We start from the raw sequence: 7,956 nt of genomic DNA on the forward strand, positions 1-7,956 counted from the left end.
AGATAGATAGATGCATAGATAGATAGATAGATGGATGGATGGATGGATGGATAGATATATAAATAGATAGATAGATAGGTAGATAGGCAGATAGATAGATAGATGGATGGATAGATAGAAATATAGATATACAGCCAGATAGATAGATAGATAGATGGATGGATAGATAGATAGATAGATGAATAAGTTAATAGATAGATTGATAGATGGATGGATAGATAGAATAATTGATATGCAGCCAGATAGACAGATAGATATATAGATAACAATATGAGATATATTCTTTCCTTATCGTAGTTTCTCTCCAATTTTCCCTTTCACTTTCTCGCCTTACCCTTCTTCCTTTCCCGATTCTACAGCTTCTCCTTCCCCTCTTCTCCCTCTTCCTCCTACACCTTTAATAAAGATCATTTCCTCTCATTTCCCTCGGAAGCTTTTGTTATATTTATGGCCGATATCTTCCCTCAGAGTCGGTTTCATTCCGTTACTAAAAACTCAACTTTCCTTATTGGTCTCCACAGGGAGCGGCTTTTAATCCAAATCTCTCCCTCTCTCTCTCTTTCTTTCTCTTTCTCCTTTTCTTTCTCTTTTTCTTTCTCTTTCTCTCTTTCTCTTTCTTTTTCTTTCTCTCTCTTTCTTTCTTTTTCTTTCTCTTTCTCTCTCTCTCTCTTTCTTTTGCTTTCTTTCTCGCTTTTTAATTTTTTTCTCTTTCTTTCTTTTTCTCTCTCTTTCTTTTTTTTCTCTCTCTCTTTCTCATTCCTTCACTCTCTTTTTCTTTCTTTCTCTCTCTGTGTTTTTTTCTCTTTATCTCTTCTTTCTTTCTCTTTCTCTTTTTCTTTCTTTCTTTCCCCTCTCTCGCTCTCTCTCTCTCTCTCTTTCTTTTTCTTTCTATATCTCCATCTTTCTTTCTTAATAATAATAACAATAATATTGATAATGATAATAAATAATGGTAATAACAATGATAATGAGATTAATGATTATCATTATTATCTTATCATTGTCATTATAATGGCTATTAGTAGTATAATGATAATTATCATCACTATTATTATGATTATCGTTATAGTTATTATGATTATTCTATCATCACCATTATCATCATTATTGTAACTAAGATTATTACTATCATTATGATTATTATTATCATCATTATTATTATCACTATTATCATTATTGCTATTATTTTTACTATTATTGTTATTGTAATTGTTAATATCATTACTATAATTTTAATTAATATTGTTAATATTTCATTAACACTGTGATTATCATTATTATTAATCTTGGAATTATTATTATTATTATTATTATTATTATTATCATTATTATTATTATTATCATCACCATTAATTTTGGAATTGTTATTATTGTTATTATTATTATTATTGTTATTATTATTATTGTTGTTGATATTATTATTATTATTATTGCTATTGATATCATTATTTTATTATTAACATCATCATTATCATCACTGCCATTATAATCATTATCATTAATATAATTTTCTTTATTGGTATCGCTATCTCTAATATTGGTATTACTATTTGTAATTTTGCTATTACTATAATGTTACCATCCTTAATAACATTATTCGCCAATCTCGAAATCCTACTTATCCCAAAGAGGAAAATCGATTCATATTTTTCAGAAAGCGAAAGATTAACTATGAAAATATTAACATAATCTCTCTCTCTCTTCCTCTTTCACTCACTCACTCACTCTATTTCTTTCTTTCTTTCTCTCTCTCTCTCTCTCTCTCTCTCTCTCTCTCTCTCGCAGTCACACACTCACTCTATTTCTCACTCTCTCTCTCTCTCTCTCACTCACTTTATTTCTCACTCTCTCTATTTCTCTCTCTCTCTCTCTCTCTCTCTCTCAGTCACTCACTCTATTTCTCACTCTCTCTCTTTCTCTCTCTCTCTTTCTCTCTCTCACTCAGTCACTCACTCTATTTCTTTCCCTCCCTCCCTCCACCCCCCCCCCCCTCTCTCTCTCTCTCTCTTTCTCTTTCTCTTTCTCTCTTTCCCTCCCCCACTCCCCCCCCCCCCCTCTCTCTCTCCCTTACCCTAAGCCGAAGTCAGAGCCAGGCACCTCACTCGGACGAGGATATGAGAATTTATCTATCGCCACCTGGGAATCGCACCTGAATCGGGCATTATCGTGAAATGTTAACTATCCTATCGTCTGACCTTATCTATGGTATGCATTTCGAAAGTTCTGGTGTTGGATGCACAATTTGGGAACATTTTCCGTTTGATTTCTTTTGCTCTCTCTCTCTTTCGGTTCTTCTCTTTTATTTTATTATATTACCATTATTTTCCTTCTTTTGTAGTTCGTAGGCTGTTAGAATCGGTGAAAAAATAAAAAATAAATATATAGGTGGGATTTTCATTCCTCGTTAATATGTATGGATATTTCTTTCTAAAAGAGAAGGTTAAAACGGTAAATGAATTAACCCATTCGCCCCATGGGGCAAGAATACATGCCGTGCCCACTGTTATACACGTTTATTTATTGTATTTACACATAGATGGCTCTACAAGTTCTTAATCACCAAATAGCCGGTTATCAGAACAACCTATCTCACCTGTTTACCCTTTTCTTTCACTTTAGGAAAGGGCCTTTAGTATCATTTAATTTTCTAAAAGATTTTAATGACAATTTAATAATCATAACATCAATAACAATAATAACAGTATCGATATCAATGATATTAATAAGAAAAAACACATTTTCCCGCCAATTCAAGGAATGGGAAAATCAGGATCGGTCACAAGGGCCTACTGATAGACTCCTTGCCGGCTGAGCGCATGTAGAGCCATCTGTATGTAACAAAATTCACCAAAAAATACAGGGGACAGAACATAAATCCGAGGCGAATGAATTAATAAAGAATAACGGAGAGTTACGTGTTCATGCCTCGCCTCAATAAGCTTGATCGAACACTCAGCTGCAATTGCAAGAACATTAATAATAAACATCTATTGCATTATCAAGGTCTGTCACAATATCGCAGATTGCTTGCATGTCCCATTGTATTTTTTGCTTCTTTTCGTTTCTATTGTTATCGTTGTTATTATTATTATTGTTATTATTATTATTATTAATATAATTATTATTATTATTATTATTATTATTATTAATATTATCATTATTATTATTATCATTACTATTGTTATTATTATTATTATTGTTATTATTATCTTATTGTTATTATTATCATCATCACCATCATCATCATCATCATCATCATCATCATCATTATCATCATTGTTATCATTATTATTATCATTATCATTATTATTGTTCTTATTATTATCATTATTAATATTGTCATTATTATTATCATTATTACTATTGTCATTATTTTTGTTATTATTTTTGTTATTATTATCATTATTATTTCATTATTATTATTATTATTATCATTATTATTTTATTATCGTTATTATTATTATCATTAATAGTTATCATTTTAATTATAATAATAACCATTATTATTATTATTATTATTATTATTATTATTATTATTATTATTATTATTATTATTATTATTATTATTATTATATCATATTATTATTATCGTTATTATCATTATCATCATCACTATTCTTATTCTTCTTATTATTATTATAATTAGTAAAATTATTATTATCACTACTATTATCAATATCATTATAACCATTATCAATAATTATTATCATTATCATTATTATTATCATCATTATTTTGTATTAGTGTTACTATCATTATTATTATAATTGTTATTATTTTTAACATTATTATTGCTAGTATCATAATTATTATTATTGTTATCATCATTATCATTATCATTATTATTATTGTTATTATTATTATTTGATTATCATTGTTATTACTTTTACTGTTATTATTATGATTTGATTATTACTATCATTGCTATTATCATGATTTCTATCTTCATCATCCTCATTATTAACATCTTCATTATCATTATAACTATCATAACCATTATATTTATAACTGATTTTATTAATTAAGGGTTTTCATCATCTGTATCACTTTTATGATTAACTTTAATATTATTATCATTGTTATCGTCACTGTTATCATCATTATTGTTATTACTGTTGTTTTTGCAGTGTTTTATTTAACCATTTTAATTATTACTTTTGATATTATCATTCTTGTAAGCTATTGTCACTATCATTATGCATATGATATTACTATTAATCATTATCATCATATATATATTATCAAATATTATCAACGTTATGATTCCCAAAAAATTCAGTCGTAATGCTTGTCTCATCGCAACTATCATTATTATTTTGTTATTATTATTATTGTTGTTGTTATTATGATTATGATTATGATATTTGTTATTGTTATTATTTTATTATCATTATTATTATTATTATTGTTGTTATTATCACTATCGTTATTATTGTTAATTTTGATATCTTTATTGTAATTATTATTATTGTTATTATTAATGTGGATTATTTTTATTTTAATAATCATCATTATCATCATTATTACTATCATCCTTGTTATTGTCGTATTATCATTATCATTATCAATATTGACATTGTAATTATTATTACTTATTATCATTAATATTATTATCATATTATTCTTTAAATTGTGGTCGTAAAACTGGTTCTTATAAAAAGAAATAAAACTATTTTTCTTTTCATCATTTATGTGTTTAAATGCGTGTGTATGTTTTGAGATTATATGTGCGTATGTTTGGGTGTGTGTGCACGTGCATTGCTTTTGTGCGAGTATGTGTGTGAATGTGTGTGTGTGTGTGTGTGTGTGTGTGTGTGTGTGTGTGTGTGAATGTGTGTGTGTGTAAATGTGTGTGTATGCATGTATGTGTGTGTGAATGTATGTATGTGCGTGTTTGTGTGTATGTGAATGTACGTATGTACGTCTATGTGTGTATAAATGTATGTATGTGCGTGTGTGCGTGTGTGTGGTGTGTGTGTGTCTTTGAATCTGCGGGTGCTAGAGTGTTCGTGCGAGAAACTGTAGTATGTATATATTTTTCACATGCTGAACAACAGTTCCCATAATATCCGATGAAGCAATCTGTGTGAAGGCCTCTTAGGGGCTTTGTAGACTCCTCTTAGGCCAGACATTTTCCCTTGGCCAAGAGACTATTGAATCCTTCGGGGAGAGAGAGAGAGAGAGAGAGAGAGAGAGAGAGAGAGTGAGAGAGAGAGAGAGAGAGAGAGAGAGAGAGAGAGAGAGAGAGAGAGAGAGAGAGAGAGAGAGAGAGAGAGAGAGAGAGAGAGAGAGAGAGAGAGAGAGAGAGAGAGAGAGAGAGAGAGAGAGAGAGTGAGAGAGAGAGAGAGAGAGAGAGAGAGAGAGAGAGAGAGAGAGAGAGAGAGAGAGAGAGAGAGAGAGAGAGAGAGAGAGAGAGAGAGAGAGAGAGAGAGAGAGAGAGAGAGAGAGAGAGAGAGAGAGAGAGAGAGAGAGAGAGAGAGAGAGAGAGAGAGAGAGAGAGAGAGAGAGAGAGAGAGAGAGAGAGAGAGAGAGAGAGAGAGAGAGAGAGAGAGAGAGAGAGAGAGAGAGAGAGAGAGAGAGAGAGAGAGAGAGAGAGAGAGAGAGAGAGAGAGAGAGAGAGAGAGAGAGAGAGAGAGAGAGAGAGAGAGAGAGAGAGAGAGAGTGAGAGAGAGAGAGAGAGAGAGAGAGAGAGAGAGAGAGAGAGAGAGAGAGAGAGAGAGTGAGAGAAGAGAGAGAGAGAGAGAGAGAGAGAGAGAGAGAGAGAGAGAGAGAGAGAGGAGAGAGAGAGAGAGAGAGAGAGAGAGAGAGAGAGAGAGAGAGAGGGAGAGGGATGGGAGAGGAGAGAGAGAGAGAGAGAAAGAGAAGAGAGAGAGAGAGAGAGAGGGAAGAGAGAGAGAGGAGAGAAAGAGAGAGAGGAAAGAGAGAGAAGAGGAGAGAGAGAAAAGAGAAGAGAGAGAGGGAGAGAGAAGGGGGGGGGGGAAAGGGGAGAAAAAGAGAGAGAGAGAGAAAGGAGAGGAGAGAGGGGAGAGAGAGAGAGGAGAAAAGAAGAGAGAGAGAGAGAAAGGAGGGGGAAGAGAGAAAGAAGAAAAAGATGATTGGGTGAAGAAAAAGTGAAAAAAGAGGTTGAGAAAAAGAAGGAGAAGGAGAGAGAGAGAAAAGAAGAGAGAAGGGAGAGAGGGAGAGAGAGAGAGGAGAGAGGAAAAAAAGGAGAGAAGAGAGAGAGGGGGGGGGGAGGGGGGGAAAAAAAGATAAAAAAAGGAAAGAGAGAGAAAGAAAAATTTAAAAGCAGAATAGGAAAGAGAGAGGAAAAAAAATTAAAAAGAAGAATAAAAAAGGAAAAGAAAAAAAAAGAAAGAAAAAAAAAAAGAAAAAAGAATCAAGGGAAAAAGAGACAAAGAGATAAAGAAAATGATTAAATGTAAATATACTTAAGAGACAAACAGAGAAAGAATTAAATATAAAAGTAAGAATGTATAAGTGACAGACACATACCAGACAGGAACAGAAAGAGAAAAAGAAAGAAAGAAAAAAAAAAAAAAAAAGAGTAAAATACAGAGAGAGAAGGAAATATAAAAAGGGCTAGACAAAGTCACACACACAGATAAACAGAGAGAGAGAGAAAGAAAATGATAAAAAGGCAAGAATGTTCAAGAGAAGGGGAAAGCCTGCATTCAAGAGACAAGAGATTCATCCAGACAGCCGTGTAATGAAAAATCTGAAAAATCTTTCGAACTAAGCTTATAACCAACTCGTATTCATGAGGAAGGTAATTCACCACTTGCTCTGACACGGAACTCGCAATTCAACGCAAAATCGCAATTGCACCCCTTTAAAAAAACCCCCTCCCCCTCCCCCTTTCCCCCCACTCCCTCCGCCCTTTTACCTTAGACATGGCCCCCAACTCAGGCGATCCTGACCCGTGCTCTCTCTCTCTCTCCTCAGTCTCATTTTTGGTGTTATTGTTTTTAGTGTTGTAGTTTTAATGTTGTTTTTGTTATTAATTTTCGTGGGTTTACTGTTTTTTGTTGTTAATGGTGCTGTTATTTTTTTATTAATTTATCATTTTTTTATTTTTTATCATTATTATTACCCATTTTTATTATTATTTTTATCATTTTATTATTAGTAGATAGTATTATTAGTATTTTATTTTTTAATCATAATTTCATTATTATTAGTATTATTATTATTATTTTTTTATTTTTAATAATTATATTATTAGTATTTTATTTTTTATTTTATCATCATTATTATCATTATTATTATTATCCTTATTATTATTATTATTATTATTACTTACTATTATTATTATAATTATTATTATCATCATTACCATTATTGCCATTATTATCATAAATATCATTACTATTACTGCCATTATAAACAATATCATCATTATTATCATTATTATTATTATTATTACAATTGTTATAATTGTCATTACCATTATTGTTTCCCTTATTATTATCATTATCATTTCCATTATCATCATCATTATTATTATAATTTATTACCATTATCATTCATATTGCTGCTCTTACTATTACCCAAATTATCATTATTATTACAATTATCATCTTTATTATTATCCTCATCCTTATCCTAATTATTATCGATTTATCTCTATTACTACCTAACTCTCTCATCGTCATTATTTTTATTTTCCTCTTCGGCCATTCTAAAGCAAGACCAGGGGCAGAGCGGGGAAAGAGGACGGGGGTTTGGGCAGTGGGGCCCCCAGCCTTGGAAACATTTTGCCAGAGAGAGGGTGGAGAGTGGTTAGAGGGGTTTTAGGGTGGATTTTTTTTTTTGGGGGGGAGGGGTTTGGGGTGGGGGAGGAGAAAAAGAATTAGTGGAGGGGGGATGGGAGGGAGAGAGAGAAAAGAGGAGAGAGGGAAAGAAGGGGAGAGAGAGAGGGGGGAGGAGAGGGAGAGAGAGGGGAGGAAAAGAGGGAGA

This window comes from Penaeus chinensis, chromosome 15 (assembly GCF_019202785.1).
Source record: "Penaeus chinensis breed Huanghai No. 1 chromosome 15, ASM1920278v2, whole genome shotgun sequence".
Taxonomy (NCBI): Eukaryota; Metazoa; Arthropoda; class Malacostraca; order Decapoda; family Penaeidae; genus Penaeus; species Penaeus chinensis.